Here is a 15,244-nt window from a genome sequence, read left to right as displayed (position 1 = left end):
AGCTCATGAATAGAAATGAAACTATTTAAATACAGAGATGGTGTACATTGTAAGATCTTGTTTTCTCAAGCTGTTTCATAATGCAGCGAATACATTTATTTCTTCTAAAAACAGGTTTTGCAACCATCAAAAAAACATTTTTGAAATCCTTGTTTAAATACGACTCTATTCAAATATGCTAAATTAGTGTGAGCCGTGGATGCGTGCGGGTGCATGCGCCCTGTGTATGCATCTGTGTGGGTACTAGAAGCAAGTGCTTTATCTTCTGGCCTTCTTGCTTCGGACAGGCGATTGTTTTCTGTTGAGAAAACTTAAACACACCACACACACACACACACACACACACACACACACACACACACATTTTTTGGGTCTAAATTAAGATTAGATGTCAAAGTGCAGGTACCAATTGAAATTGGATTGAATGATATTCGAGATAATTATTTGTACAGTATAGACTTCTCAACTGCTCTGAATTCCAGCAGCACTTACCAACACTGAAAGAGGGTTAGAATCATTAAACAAAGCCAGATATTAAATATACCACTGCTATCTCTTGAAACATTAGCAAGTAATGTAAAACACATGGCGTCTACTCAATGGAAAATCCGAGAATACAAATTATAATAGTTGTCTTAAAAGACCTCTGGGAAGCTTGAGCTAAATTGCTTAATTCCATTAATAACAAACTATTACTCTAGCTATTAAAGTAACATAAGGTAATAGAGATCATGTCGCGAGATTGTGCAGGGACTCTTTCTTCACCTAGCACAAATTTATTCAGGGGCATTGATAGATTTTAATTGACTATGGCAACTGAATAGCAACAAAGGAAACTGGATGTCTTTTGAAAAGCTCTACATTTTGTAGAAGCAAATAGCAACACCCAGACGAGGGTTTGGGGGAGCTGGGATGGGCGGGAAAGGATGCTGGAAACATCTGTCCCAGCTGTTCCTCCAAGGAAATGTCTTCTTGTGACCCTAAGGAGATGCTGGGTAGGAATAGGCCCATCACGGCCAAGCATCTTTTTCAGATCTGCAAAGCACAGGCCAATTGAACCAAGACCAGCCCAGGCTGCCATGAAGCATGTGACTTGTCATGAATACCCCTCGGGCATTTTTCTAAGAGATTGGACTGCAGGGATCTTCCTGGGGGCTGCTGGGCTCTCTCTGAAGAACAGTGCTTCCTCCGTCCTTAAGGCTTGACAGTAGTGTGGATGACCCCTCATCATGGGCTAGTGATAGAGTGAATGACCCTTAGTGGTACCCTGGTAGTGCAATAATGCAATGAGCTTTGGCTAGTGGTAACTATGGAGGGGCTAACATTCTAGATTCCCTCAACTCCATCTAGACATTAGTATCTGAAGACCTGTTACCACTTTTATTCTCCATGTCTTGATCTTCTCCCCATACCCAACTACAGTCATGGAGTCTTTTATGTCTATCTCCTGGCCCATCTCCATCCTGGCTCTGGGGATGTGGGAATACCTGTTTCATCCCCTGGGGCTCCGACTTCCTTCCCCACAGAACCCTAACCTGAGGTTCCTGTGACCAATGCTACCTCGGGTCCACTGGTGGAGGGAAACTCGTTGGAAGTTGTCCCTTAAGGGTGGTCACAGGAGGTCATAGGACTCCCCAGTCACACCTTGCTGTGCTGTTACTGAGGGGGGTCCAGGCTATTGTTGTCAATGGTCCCACAGCAGGTGGCAGTGTTGCTGCTGAGGTATGGGGTTCTCTGTTGTCTGCTGGACTTTCCCTGTTTGCTGTTGTGAACATCCTGAATGGAATCTCATGTAAAGCTGTGCAGTGCTGGCCCTGGCTTGTCTTATGTCAGCTTGATACACAAGCTAGAGTTATCTGAAAGGAGGGACCCTCGGTGGAGAAAATGGCCCCCATAAGATCCAGCTGTAGGGCATTTTCTTAATTAGTGATTGATGGGCCCAGCCCAGTGTGGGTGGTGCCACCCATGGGCTGGTGGTCCTGAGTTCTTAAAGAAAGCAGGCTGAGCAAGCCAGTAAGCAGCACTCCTCCATGGCCTCTGCATCAGCTCCTGCCTCCAGGTTTCTGTCCTGTTTGAGTTCCTGTTCTGACCTCCTTTGGTGATGATGAACAGTGACATGACAGTGTGAGCCAGATAAACCCTGTCCTCTCCCAACTTGCGTTTGGTCATGGTGTTTCATCACAACAATAGAAACCCTAACTAAACAGAGTTCACCATCCTCTCCTGGGTAGCCATCTGCAGCTGGCATAATAACATCCTGCTGTGTCTCCCAAGACCAGGGACCTTCTTTTTCCACATTCTCGGTTGCTTTCAGCTTCTCACAGGGCATCAGAGAGAAGCACTGGAAATTCACACTGCACACCCCTTCGACTGTTCCCACACCTCCAGCCAGGTGGTAGCTCTTTTCCCCCTGTGTCAGAACCGGAGCTCTGGGGTGTGAGGCTCAGCAGCAGGCTCTAACTCGCGGACACCTACTTTATTGGCGCTGAGAGAATCTAATCCCATCATGCCTGCCGCACTTGCATGTGTTTGAAAACCTCCTTGGCAGGCAGGACCTCCTAATTTTTTCCACTTCTTGTGATTAGCGTTGCAGACTAATCCTAGCACCAGACTCAACACCAGCTGTTCTTCCCCCAATGCTTGTTTTTACTTACAAACCAAATCCTGGAGCCGCTGCCTAGTCCCTGTGCCCAAGTACAGCCAGTCACCTAGGGTGTGGACTCGGGTGAGTGATCTTTCCACCTGGATGCCTCTGCTGTGTCTGCCAGGTCTTGGGGCAAGAGAGGGGCACACTGATTGCAAAGAGGATGTCGGCTTTCCCTATATGATGAGCCACATAGCTAAGTGAGAACAACCTTGAATTGGTGATTTTTTTTTTGCTTCCTTACAAACCACAGACAATTTTTACAAGACAAGATATATTTGAAATAATATGTGTAACATTTAGATACATTTTCTAAAGTAACAATGATATTCACAGGCATGATCCCATCCTACCTCTGAATTTAAGACCCAGACCATCACCAGATTGTTCAAATTACCTGTTTTCCTCCCTCTGTTCCCTGCAAGTCCTCACAAGTTTAGAAAGAGGCACGCAGAAACTGCACGGCTCTCTACCCATGAGGAGGCCATGCACCAGTTCCCTTCCCAGAGTATGGCAATGACCTCCCCATGTACTTTGAAGATGTTAGGTCTCAGAGGGTCTCCAAAGCTGAAGAGGGGGGTCTGTGCTGCTGTAGGGAGTCAGGCCAGGGAGTTCTCTGTGCTGTGCCTCGTGCCTGGCCTCCCTGGCAGTATTTACTGAACGCAGACAAGTGGGCGGTCGCTCCCGCACTCACTCCATGCACTGTTACGCTTCTATCAGAGTGTCTCTAATACTTACCAAGCCCTACAAACAAATCAGGGAGTGTGGCAGATGAGGCTTTGACCCTCCCAACACTCCAGCATCGAGGAGAATTGTTGATTGTCAGAAATACCACATTCCTGTCGAGAAAGCCTGTGAAATCAGCTCTGTAAATTGGGAAGAGGAAGTCACATTTATATTTATTCTGTAACCATATAAGAGTCACGAGTTTCTCATATGGTAGAGGGGGCGGGGAATTAAACCACAAGCTCTCTCAAATGACTTAATGTCCAATGATAGTCACTGGGCAGGAGTGTTTCTCTTGGTAGGAAATCCTGGCTCCCTTCAGGCCTTGGGTATCTTGGCTGAGCTGATTTCTTTCTTGGCAGCGGTGATCACTTGAACAGAGGATGAAAGAGACGCACTCTTTTTTTTCTCCCTGGCAGTCTGGCCATGGTGTGCCTCTCCGGCACACTGTCCGTTTGGTCCACCCTCCCTGCATTCTTCCTCCCCTTACTCGGTACAGAATCTCCACTTCAGGGCCAGGTCAGGCATCCAGGGATTCCTAGGACTGGGCAGTTACCTGTACACGTGGGCTTGAATGGACCTGAAAGAATTCGGGTATACAGGCTTACAGGAGGCTCCACACAAGATCAACCTTCTATAGGTGCAGTTCACAAAATAAATAGGGAACTTACCCCCCCTCCCCTGTCTCTGCCAGAAACTGCAGGTGCTGCAGACACTTAAAAGAGGGACCGGCACAGAGGATTGGGGTGTCTGGGAAGGTCCCTGCACCCTGGAGTGTCTTCCACTGACTGGGTCCTGAAGGTAGACAACCTTGAGCCCCATGGGGAAGAAGAAAATTTTCAGCTATCCCAAAGGGGAGGCTGGGCCAAAGCTGCCATGTGTGCAGAACGTGAGGTACATCTGAGCTGGGAATGCAAAGTGGTCGAGGGTGGGAACCAACACCACCATAAAGTTGCCCCATTATGGAATGTCGACTAGGTAGTATTAGGAACAGCTTGGTCTAGGGAAGGCCAACTTAAGATTTCAGGCTAGAATCTTCAGATTTTTCTCCAATGGAAAGTATACAATATGTTTTTATATACTTGTGCCTAGTGAGATGGTTATTGTAGTTGGGCAAATTAATGGATGACAGATATGGGATACGTAGGTACCCTTCTGTGTGTCTGATATGAACTGAACAATCGACATCCTTTGCAGATCTACAGTACACAATATAGTAGTTACACATTAGCATGGAGTAAGAGCCTGTGAATTCTCAACCTCAAATATTCAGGAAGGGGTTAATTGACATTCTGGATATAAAACTCATCGCTAAGAAAGCTAGAGTGGTGATGTGAATAAGAATGGGCCTCATTGGCTCTTTATTTGAATGCTTGATTGTTTGAATAGTGTCAGGGATTGGCACTCTCTGAAAGGTTTAGGATTAGGAGGTATGGCCTTGTTCGAGGTAGATGTGGCCTGGTTTTAGGAAGTGTGTCACATGCTTTGAGGTTTTAAAAGCCCACGCCAGGCCCAGGTGTATTCTCATTCATTCTCTCTCTCTCTCTCTCTCTCTCTCTCTCTCTCTCTCTCTCTCTTCCCCTCTCTCCATCTCTCCCTCCTTCCCTCTCTCCCTCCCTCCCTCCCTCCCTCTCTCCCTCTCCTCTCTCCCCACTCTCCCCCTCTCCCCCTCTCTCCCTCTCTCTCTCTCTCTCTCTCTCTCTCTCTCTCTCTATATATATATATATATATATATATATATATATATATATATATATCAGCTCCAGTGCCTACATACATGTCGTCATGCCCTCTACCGTGATGATAATGAACCAACCCTCCAAAACTGTCAGCAAAGCCCCCCAGTTAAACGCTCTCTTTCTTAAGAGTTGCCTCGGTCATGGTCTCTTCACAGCAATCGAACAGCACCTAAGACATTCAGCAAGGCTTTTAATGAACATCAGAGAGTCCGAAGTTCTTTCTCAGAGATTCCAGGCTCTCTTTGTCCACCTTGATGTTTACCTCAGGCTTTGGGAGCAGAGGGAAGCCCCTCCAGTGGGGTGCAGAAAGAGCTACAAGGTCGTGGAGGAAACTGGAAAGAGAACTTGATGCTGCAGTAGTCAGCACATAGATTGCTTCATGCTTTTGCAAAGCTAGGAGAATCAGGGCCATTCTGGAACCTCTCTCTCCACAGCCCAGAACCTTCAGCAGTAAATGGAGCTGTCCTACACCATGCTGCTAAATGCTACGGAAAACTCTGGATGCGGCTCATGACTAGGGAGCTGAACTTCCAATGCCACTTAAGTTAAATTAATTTTAAAAGGAATAGTCCCATTGGCTCATGGCTGCTGTATTAGGCACAGTTACCCTAGAAGACCCAAGGCAGGACCTGAGTGAGGCTAAAGACTATAGACAGAAGATCTTTTGGTTTGTCACTCTGTGTTACTCAAAGTGACGCAGCGTACAGAGCATACCCAGCATATGGTGGCCGAGTTGAGGAGGTCATGCCAGGTTTTCCCAAAAACCCTCCTCTCCTGCCTCATACCGTTTCCTCTACTGCAGCTGCCCAAGGAAAGCCGTTTGCAAGGCTTTATTGTTCGTGCATTTTGTGGTACCTGTGCCAATGCCGTGCCTGTGCACCAGCTTACCATCTGGTTCCTGGCTGCTCAGGGTTTGTTCAGGCAGTAGGTGGTAGGATCTCTCACAGCCCAGCTAGCTAGGCAGAGGGATGTTTAATATTGCCCCTTCCCACTACTTCCTTTCCTGAGGTGACTAGGAGGGACTTATAGGGCCCATGGCCACCACTCATGAAGAATTTGCAAAATGGAATCATTTGACAAGCATTCTGCTCACGGCCCTGTCTCTGCCTGTGTAGATTGAGACTTCCAGGCTCAGTGTTAATTTTCTTGCTCCAGAGTTATCAAACAGCTGTAGCTGGATGGTCTGATGATGTGCCCTGGGCTCGAGGGTTATCAGAATTATCCAATGTGAGCAACCCAACTCCTTGGAAGGGCTAATAAATGGTTCAGCGGGTAAGGATCTTGCAGCACAGGCATGAACACCTAAGATATGGTCCCCAGAACCCACATAAAGCTGGGCACAGTAGCAAGTGTCTATAATCCCAGAACTCCGATGAAGAATGAGAGGTAAAGATGTGAGACTCTGTAGAAGCTCAAGGGCCTGCTAGCCTGTTTCTATGCTGAAATAAAACAAGATAGAAGCCAAGGATGGGCACCTGAGGTTGTCTTCTGAACACACATGTTGTTGTGTAATGTGTGTGTGTGTACACTCTTACAGTGTGTGTATACACACACACACACACCACCACCACCACCACCACCACCACCACCACCACCACCACCACCACCTCCTTGGAATTGGGCAGGGTCTGACTGTGTAGGCCAAGCAGGTTTCAAACTTGTGGACGTCTCTCGCTTGCTGTTCAGTCTCCCAGATCCTGGGGTTATGTGCGGGTCGTCATATCCAGCAAGATACAGATCTTCAGGCCGTGAGGACTCAGAGAAATACTTGTATATACCCAACCCCATGAAAGTCAAAGGTGGCTCTGAGATCCTGGCTCAACAGAACCCTGGGCCATTTCCTAGAAGAGTACAAAAAAACAGGGTAGCAGCCTTGCTGTGGTTATGACACATTTTCCTATGTGCTGCTTCTACATGACTGATTGAGGTTCAGAGAATACATGAGTAGGATACATTGGCTTTGGCTAGGGAAGATAGCCTACTGATTTGTGAAATGCATTGTTCTGGACTCAGCCCTATAAGAGTCTTGCTTTATATGATGTTCTTGTACCCATGGATCCTTGTTGCTGCCCACTTGAATAGTAGACCATGAGCTTTCCACCAAAGAGTTATCAGTGATTGAGAATTCCCCTTTCTAGCATTTCCTAGCATGGCCAGAGAGGAGAAAGGAAAGAGGTGGTCCTTGAAAATACATCAGCAAGGAAGGACACAGGGGGTTCATTCATGGTAGATAAAGATGCCCAGAGACAGGGGCCTAGCAGGTCTTCATGGAAGAGAGAGAAACTTGGGGTAAGCAGCAGACTTTTGAAGTCTAGAAGGAATCTAAAGGACTCTTAACCAGTCAGAAAAAGGTGGAGAGACAAGGGAGGCAGGTTAAGTTATGAGAAGCATGAAGAACATTTTGCTACTGTGGTTTCTACTTATTTTGCTGCATCCTACGTGTTATGCCTTATGAATTTACACTTCCACCTGGTTGCATTGGATTACATCCTAGCTTTGTGTTTCCGACAACTTAGATCAGCATCAGGAAAGCTAAGTCTTCACTGCTTAGAGACACCACTAATTATGACCCCTGGTCCTTCTCCCTCCCTGACACTCCACACCAGTGAAAGATGAAGAGATGTCCAACAGTGATGACATGATGTTTCTGTGTTAGACAACAGCTGTGACTCAGGAACCACTTTAACATAGTTTTTTCTGATTTAAAAACCCACTTGGTATTTTGGAAGTTGTTGTCTAGGTTTATTTTTTGCTTTAAAAACTGGACAATTTTAAGTTTGGAAGTATAATTTTTTAAAAAACTTAATTTCTCCAATGCCTTATCGCCTCAAACCAATTTGGAAGGGGGGGGGGTGATATCCAGATCTCAAAGCATGCACATGGAGTAAAAAGCCTTTTCAAGTTCATTGCATGAGGTTGCACTCTGGCATGCTTTTCAAGATTAGAATATTTTGATAAATCATGATTATGCCACTTTTTCCCTGAGAACAGAAGTGGAAATAGCATCTGTCTGCTACACAGCATCTCCGGGTCTGGGCGTGCTGTCTGAAACAGAGGTGGCCCAGCCTGGAGCTGATGAACATCTTGATGAGCTCAAATTGCTTCCTGCGCTCGTTGGGGGACTGGGTGGGGGGTGGGGGCGGCAGCATTAGGATGAACTGGGTCAGCTTGGGGATCTGGAACGCAGGAGTCACTCTGACTCTCAGATATGCTGTGGGTTCAGACTCATTCCACAAGTCCCTGGAGCCTGCCCGCATGGTCACGTGAGCCAGCTTTCATCTGCAGGCTAGCAGGTGATCTTGGGTTCTGATTCTCGATGGGCTGTGTGCTCCTCAGGGCTGTGGCTGGGACGTGCAGGTTGAAGGGAACCCAACTGAGGGGCACTGTGGGAACTGCTGGTGCTGGGAATGAGGCTGTTCCAGCACAGGCAGACTCTGTGAGGTGAGGACTGACAGCGTGGAAGTGGTCCTGCAGTGTGAGCATCCAGGGCACCTCTCTGCATCAAACACAGTTCGTTCATTCATTGCTCGGTGCTGTCGCTGACAATCAGGTTGAAGTCATGGGTCAAAAAAAGAGTTTAAATAATTAGATCCTTTTTTTTTATTATTTACTACACTTTTGCCTTACCTTTTCCAACTAGTAAGACTATTTGTTACTTCTTTAAAAATGTTACTCTTCTTACCCAGAAAGTTCTCTGACCCGGCATCCCTTACCTCACCATGGCAGATGGCCTGAAACTCATCTAAACAGTGTTCTCTTTACAACTTTTATACAAAGAAAAGAAATGTCCAAGTCTGAAGGATATCATTCAGTCAGTCTTACATAGACCTATGCCGACCTCTGTTGCGCACATCCTTATCAGGAAAAAGAATATTTCCATCAATTGCCTTCCCAGGTCAGCACCCCAAACCAGAAGCAGTGACTGGTTTGTTTTGAACATGCCTTGTAGCGAGGTGAGAGCTTTTAAGACATCATCTGCCTGCTTGAAACCCAATGTCTTCCTTTGCTGCATGCTCCTGGGCATCCAGGTCCCAATGTTGTAGGCAGGTCAGAGGGACATTCCTCTTCCCATGTTGTGAGGTCCCCTGGCTGAGACTCAGAAGCCCTGAAGTATGTAGTCAGTGGCATACCTCTACACCTGGAATTGCAGGCACTAAATGCCTCCAGAACAATGGATGGCAAGAAAGCTTATTCTGTTTCCAGGATCGCTTGCCCGCGATTGTGCCTGCTGAGTAGGACTCCAGATTAGAGAGAAAACGAGAGAGACCCACTCATCGGCCTGCATAATCAGCACTGAACAGATTTCTGCTCCAACAAAGAGAACAGTGTGTTCCCGAGACTCCGCTGTGCATGCCGAGGCTTGCTGGTGGGCGGTTCTCCTGGGAGGGAATCGGGTTTTTCACCATCCCTCACATCTACCACTTCCCTTTTTGTTGGCTCCAGACTTTCTGGCTCCTGAGAGGTGGTCATTCACATGAGGCATGGAAGAGGGCAGAGATGGCTCCAGCCTTTGTGACCCTTCTTCTCTTGATTCTTCCGACCCCCCTACCCAAGAAAACAAGGTCTTGTAAACCCACCTGTCTGACGCCTGTCTGTTAGCCTTTCCTGCTCAGGTCACTAGGTGGTCAGTGTCCTGACCACCATATGACCCTTTTCCTTGCCTTTTATTCACATCACCATGGCTACTCCATATGCTTACAAGAACTGTGTCCCTGACTGCACCCATAACTGCACCCATAATCCTTTGCACTCTCTTGAATGCTTGCGCGCGCGCATGTTCTCTCTCTCTCTCTCTCTCTCTCTCTCTCTCTCTCTCTCCTCAGCTACACTGTACTGGGTGCTGTGAACACTTCCAAATAGAAGCAGCCAGACTACTGACTTTCAAGACAGCAAGAAAGACCAGCCAGACGGCTGTGTGATCTCAGGCCCGCATGTGACCCTCTGCAGGGTGATTCTTTTGGTCTGGTTCAAATGGATAAAATCCCCTTGGAACTCAGGGACCGTTTGGAATGGCCGAGATGAATTTTATGCATGGTGTGTGCGCCTCTCTTGCAATTGTTATTTCCCTCTCTAATCAAAGGGATTTAAAGGACCTGAGAATGTATGTGCTTTGTTTGAATGTCAGAGTTGTGCCCTTTGTAAAATTACCCCAGGGTATGAGAAGGGAAAGTGTAAGCAATTAAAATGCACAGGACAGCAGCAGGAGAAAGCAACTCAGAAGCTGCTGCCTGCCTGGAGGACCCAAGGGGCCTGGACCCTGGGTTGAGGGATACAGGAGGCCCAGGCCCGCATTTGCTCTCTTGCTAGGGCTCTGGTGTGGCTCTGACCTTTGACAAATCATGGCATTGCCTGGACCTCAGTCACCCTCTCTGAATGCGGACGTTGGACTAAAGGTCACTAAGGATGCTTGTACCTTTAGCAACTGTTGGCTGTGATCACTGCCAATTAGACTGGAAATGCTTAGGTTTTAGATACTCGGACTGGCCATAGATGTTCCCTTGTGTCGGCAGTGTGTGATTCATGCCCATTCATCATGTCACTGTCACAGCCAGCGCGAGCCAAAGCAAGACTGCCAAAGCCCTGTCGTGTAGAATGTAGCGCTGTGGACTTATGGCCCCTTCCTTCACTTTGGTAGGGTCATCCTTGCTTGTGCCCTGGATCCCATCAAGCTTCTGAGAGAGAAAAGCCAACGCTGCTACCAGTTAGGAGGAAAGAAAAAGGTCTTTCAGCCTAGCTCCCAGACCTGAGTCCCCAATAGCTCCAAGATCCTGACCACGTTGCTACTTTGGTTTATATTGGAAGGGGCTGGAATGTATGAATTACAGACTTCCAGGCTCTGTCTACCAACTCCCCTCTTCTCAGGGACCTTCTTGTTCTAGCCTACTCCTTGTGAAGGCCACTGAAAATCAATCTTGGAGCTAACCAAAGACCCTGGAGCAGAAGCAATACAGCCTTTGTGGTGATGCCTGGCAGCTTAGTCCAGGGCTGCCCAAGTTTGACTATCTGGGGGCAGAAAAAGTGTTCTTTAGAACAAGCTGAGGTCACACAAGGCAATTCCAGGTCTGTTCAGGGGCCAGGCAGAATCTGACACATTTTACAAATGTTTTTCATTCAAAAATTATTAAAATGTTTTAAAAACTTAATGTTCAGTTTTGGGTTTTTTTGTTGTTGTTGGTGGTGGTGGTTGGTGTTTTAGTTTGGTTTGGTTTTGGTTTTTCAAGACAAGGTTTCTCTGTGTAGCCCTGGCTACCCTGGAACTTATTCTGTAGACCAGGCTGGCCTTGAACTCACAGAGATCCACCTTCCTCTGTCTCTGCCTTCACCTCTCAAGTGCTGGGATTAAAGGCATGTGTCACCACTGCCCGGCTAATATTCCACTCTTAAAAAGAAAAATGTCAAGGACCTATAAATCTGCTCATTTGGACAAAGCTGGAGCAGAAGTAGATGTTCTGATAGGCCATCAGCCATAGTGTTTTAGAGCAATCCCAAAACACAGGAGCCACTCACTGCCAGGAAAGTGAATATGTAGATGTCTTTACCAGCCCTCTAACTGTTCCATAGCCACCCTCTAGTTTCCATGGTTATAGTCAGGATGTTTATATCCAGTGAGGCTGGAGGTTAGGAGGTGGTGGGCTGGGTCTAGGGGCAGAGGCCCAGCCTTTTCTCAAAATGGATCGTGGCTCCTGTTTGCAGTTGGAGCTAGAGAGATTGATGCTTGTGGGGCTGGTTAAGGGTTCCACCTATCCCATACCAGATTAAACTCCCAAGTTCTGCCATTCTGGAGAACGGCTGTCTTTGAGCTAGCAGGTGACTAGGGGCCTCTACGGATGGTCAGTCTCATCTGTTCTCCTCCCAAGCCATCAAACCTCCTCGGGGCTAGCACTGTGCATCTTTGATGTGCTACCCCACCATCCCAGGACATTGGTTTGTCCTCCATCTTGCCTAGGAACAGACAATCCCATTCTCCCCCTCCCCGCCTCTCCTAGAAGCCTTCTCTCCTCTTGTTACGGACTTCTAGGCCTTGCGGTTGAACATTTCTTACCTTTCCAGATGAAGTGTTTACCTTTCGTTCTGTAGCTGACATGAGCCTTCCCAAGTACAGAGTCTAAGGCCCTCCAGGATGCTGAAGAGATAGTTGAGACCCTAATATTCATGAGGTTCATAAACACTGTCCCCAGAGTGGTCCCCAGCCCCAGGGACTGCTTCTCCTACCTCCAGGAGGTGTCCTAGAATTGTGCTTAGAACTTCCCTCTACTTGAATACAACACTGGGAGTGATGCGCCCACCAACATTCCACTCCCCTTTGGCCCATACCTGGTGCCATCCCTCTGCCCTGGAGGGAGACACTTTAGTCACATTGCCTGGGCAGCATTCAGTACAGCAAGCACACTGGTAGCCCCATTCCTGCATCCCCAATGGACTCTCAAAACCCTGTTATCCAAATCACGGTAAACACTTGCACAGAGCAGCGTGTAGAGCATTCTAGAGAGAAATGGAAGTTCCCACTGCATAACCTAGATGAAGCATTGGTCCCTCGGGCCAGAGCAGTGCCCAAGCCATCCCTACAGCAGACAGGTACTCTGTGTGGCTCAGAAAACAGACCAGAGGGGGCTGGGGACTTTGGATCTAGCTATGCTCCATGAGTGCCCAGGGTTCACAAGATGCCTGGTCCAGTTCAGAAGCCACGCCCCAGGCCTGGAGGTCGCTGAAAGGATATTCCTTCTGTCCCCACAGTCACCACACAGGCAGCTCTAGGCATAGCTAATTAGGTCAGCTTCTCTCTCCTTGTGCAGCCTGTGGCTGACCACAGGACCAGTCTCCAGAGAAAAGACACACGGCTTCAGCTTCATGACACAGCTCCACACCAGTTCTCCCAGCCACAGGGTGCTTCGGGCCGAGAACTGTGGCGGTATACCATGCACCCTAATAAAATTGAAGATCAGAAAGACAAAGGAACAAGCCACTGCCACGTCTTACCTCTAGGACTCGTCATTCTGGAAAACCTTCTGGCTCCTGTCTCCTCACACCTTATATACCTTTCTTCACCCAGCCATATCTCTTTCTGTCTCAACCTCTGTAGTGCTGGGATTAAAGGCATGTGTATGCTTCCCAAGTAAAGGCATGAGATCTCAAATGCTGGGATTAAAGGTGTGTGCCACCACTGCCTGGTTCTGTTTCTCCCCTAGACAGAGTCAATCTCACGTAGTCCAGGGTGACTTTGAACTCAGGGAGATCCAGACAGATCTCTACTTCCCAAGTGCTAGGATTAAAGGTGTGTGCCACCACTGCCTGGCCTCTATGTTTAAGCTAGTCGTTTGTTCTATCCTCTGATTTTCAAGCAAATTTTATTAGGGTACCCAATATACCACCACAGAGAATCCATGGAATCCTTTCATCTTTCAAGAAATCAATGAGAAAACAGGCCAACTTTACCAGGAGTGGTGGGGAGGTCCAGCTATATTCCTGGTAGTCAGAATTTGGTTACAGGTCTTCCATCATTGGACGTGATGGATCAGTATTTCTTAGGGGTGCTGAAGGGACAGGAAGCTTCTCATCCATGCAGGCCTATTACCGTGACATCTCTGCCTCACGCCTGCTGTGTTCCTTAGTGAAAAAAGGTCCTCCACCTCCAGTTGGTAACGAAGAGAATCCCCACATGGAGGATGGCCGCAGGAGCTATCGACCTGACCCTTATCACCGAGGGCCACTACTACCATGATCATAACTTAGTGATGTGTGTCTCTCCATTCTTCCGCCAAGGACTCTAGGCTATCCGTTTGAATAGCCTGGCCTACATGGGGGAAACCGGATGCTAGATCCTTCTCGGTAGCTGCTGATAGGATAAGATGTTCAAAGGCCCCAGAGGGCAGCAGGAAACTAAACACAGACTCTCACACTCCTTTCTCCTCTAAGAACAGCCAGCTCCTGCTTCCTGGGGTCCAGGCATGGATCAGGCACCATCAACAAGCCCTAAGCACACACCTGAACCACCTAGTTTTTCAAAATACCCACAAGAACAGAAGAGGGGCAGAAAGCCTAAAAGTCAGAGCAGGCTCTTCACCCCTCAGGTCCTAGAGGATGGGCAGCGAGCTATCCCTCCTCACACTCTAGATCTGAGCAGAGTCTGGGTTGAGAGAATTCCAGGCTTAGACTAGAGAACCTAAGCTCTTAAGTCCTTCAATATCATTTTTGCAGAAGGTGCTATGACTAGAGCCAGCATGGGGCAGGGGTGGAGGGTGGAGGGCGCAACTTGGGGTTCTGAGCAAAATCATGAGGTCCCTGTTTTCTTGCTGTCATATTTATAGTCACAGTTTTCTTGGTGTAGGGACAGTTCCTGAGAGCTCCCATGAGCATCAGGGTCCTGTGCTATAAGGACCAAGAAAGTGGCAAAGAAGCCACCACACCACACGCACGCATGCACCGCGTGCACACGAGCCCTCTGAATGGTCTAGGTGAGGTACAAACAAACCCCAGGAGAGTAAGGACCATCTTTGGTTTGCCCATCTCCAGCCCCACCTCAAACAGGCTGGGTGCCAGTCCCAGGCTCAGAGCAGTGGGGCAGACGGCTTCCGGGCCCTCCTGTGACTTCCTCCTATGCTGTTCTCAAGAGCGACTCGCTTTGAAGGGTTCTATAGCACTTGGAACCCAGCTTCCCTGGCTGTCCTTCTCTCTGCTTTGAGTGTAACCTCACCTGTAATTTAGCCCAGAGGAAGGACTCGGGATGTACATCTGTGGATAGTGTTGAGGGGCCAACCTCAATTAAGCCTGGCCTTTGGAAACCACCCCAATCAGGATCCTTCCATCTTTCTGTCTGTCAGACTCCTCTCCTCACTTTGTTTCCCAGTAAAGGTCTGGTCCAAGTGCCCACCAGTTCCTCTCTAGACAGTGAAGAAGTACCAATGCCGGGCACAGAGACTGTGTGTAACTCGGCATCCATTCTAGTTCCTGTTGATACACAACAATCTACCCCAAACCTAGGGGCACAAGAAGCCATTCTATTAGTCACAGACTGTGGGTCAGGATTTGAGCAGCACAGAGCTCCATGTGGAACCTCAGCTGGGGACACTTAGAGGATGAATACCTCACTTGCAAGGACCAGGGGCCATCCAGAAGGTTCTAGCTTGAATATGAAGCA

At 48.0% G+C, this 15,244-nt stretch overlaps 1 protein-coding gene across 2 annotated transcripts in view; it reads left to right on the top strand.

The window, feature by feature from the left end:
- The window catches only part of Klhl29 (kelch like family member 29), a 307,924-nt gene that overhangs the window by 97,784 nt on the left and 194,896 nt on the right, over positions 1-15,244 (top strand). The gene's annotated exons all lie outside the window — the stretch shown is intronic.

This window comes from Onychomys torridus, chromosome 21, assembly GCF_903995425.1.
Source record: "Onychomys torridus chromosome 21, mOncTor1.1, whole genome shotgun sequence".
Classification (NCBI taxonomy): Eukaryota; Metazoa; Chordata; class Mammalia; order Rodentia; family Cricetidae; genus Onychomys; species Onychomys torridus.
Note: the sequence above shows the minus strand (reverse complement) of the source record. Positions and strands in the feature narration are given on the sequence as shown.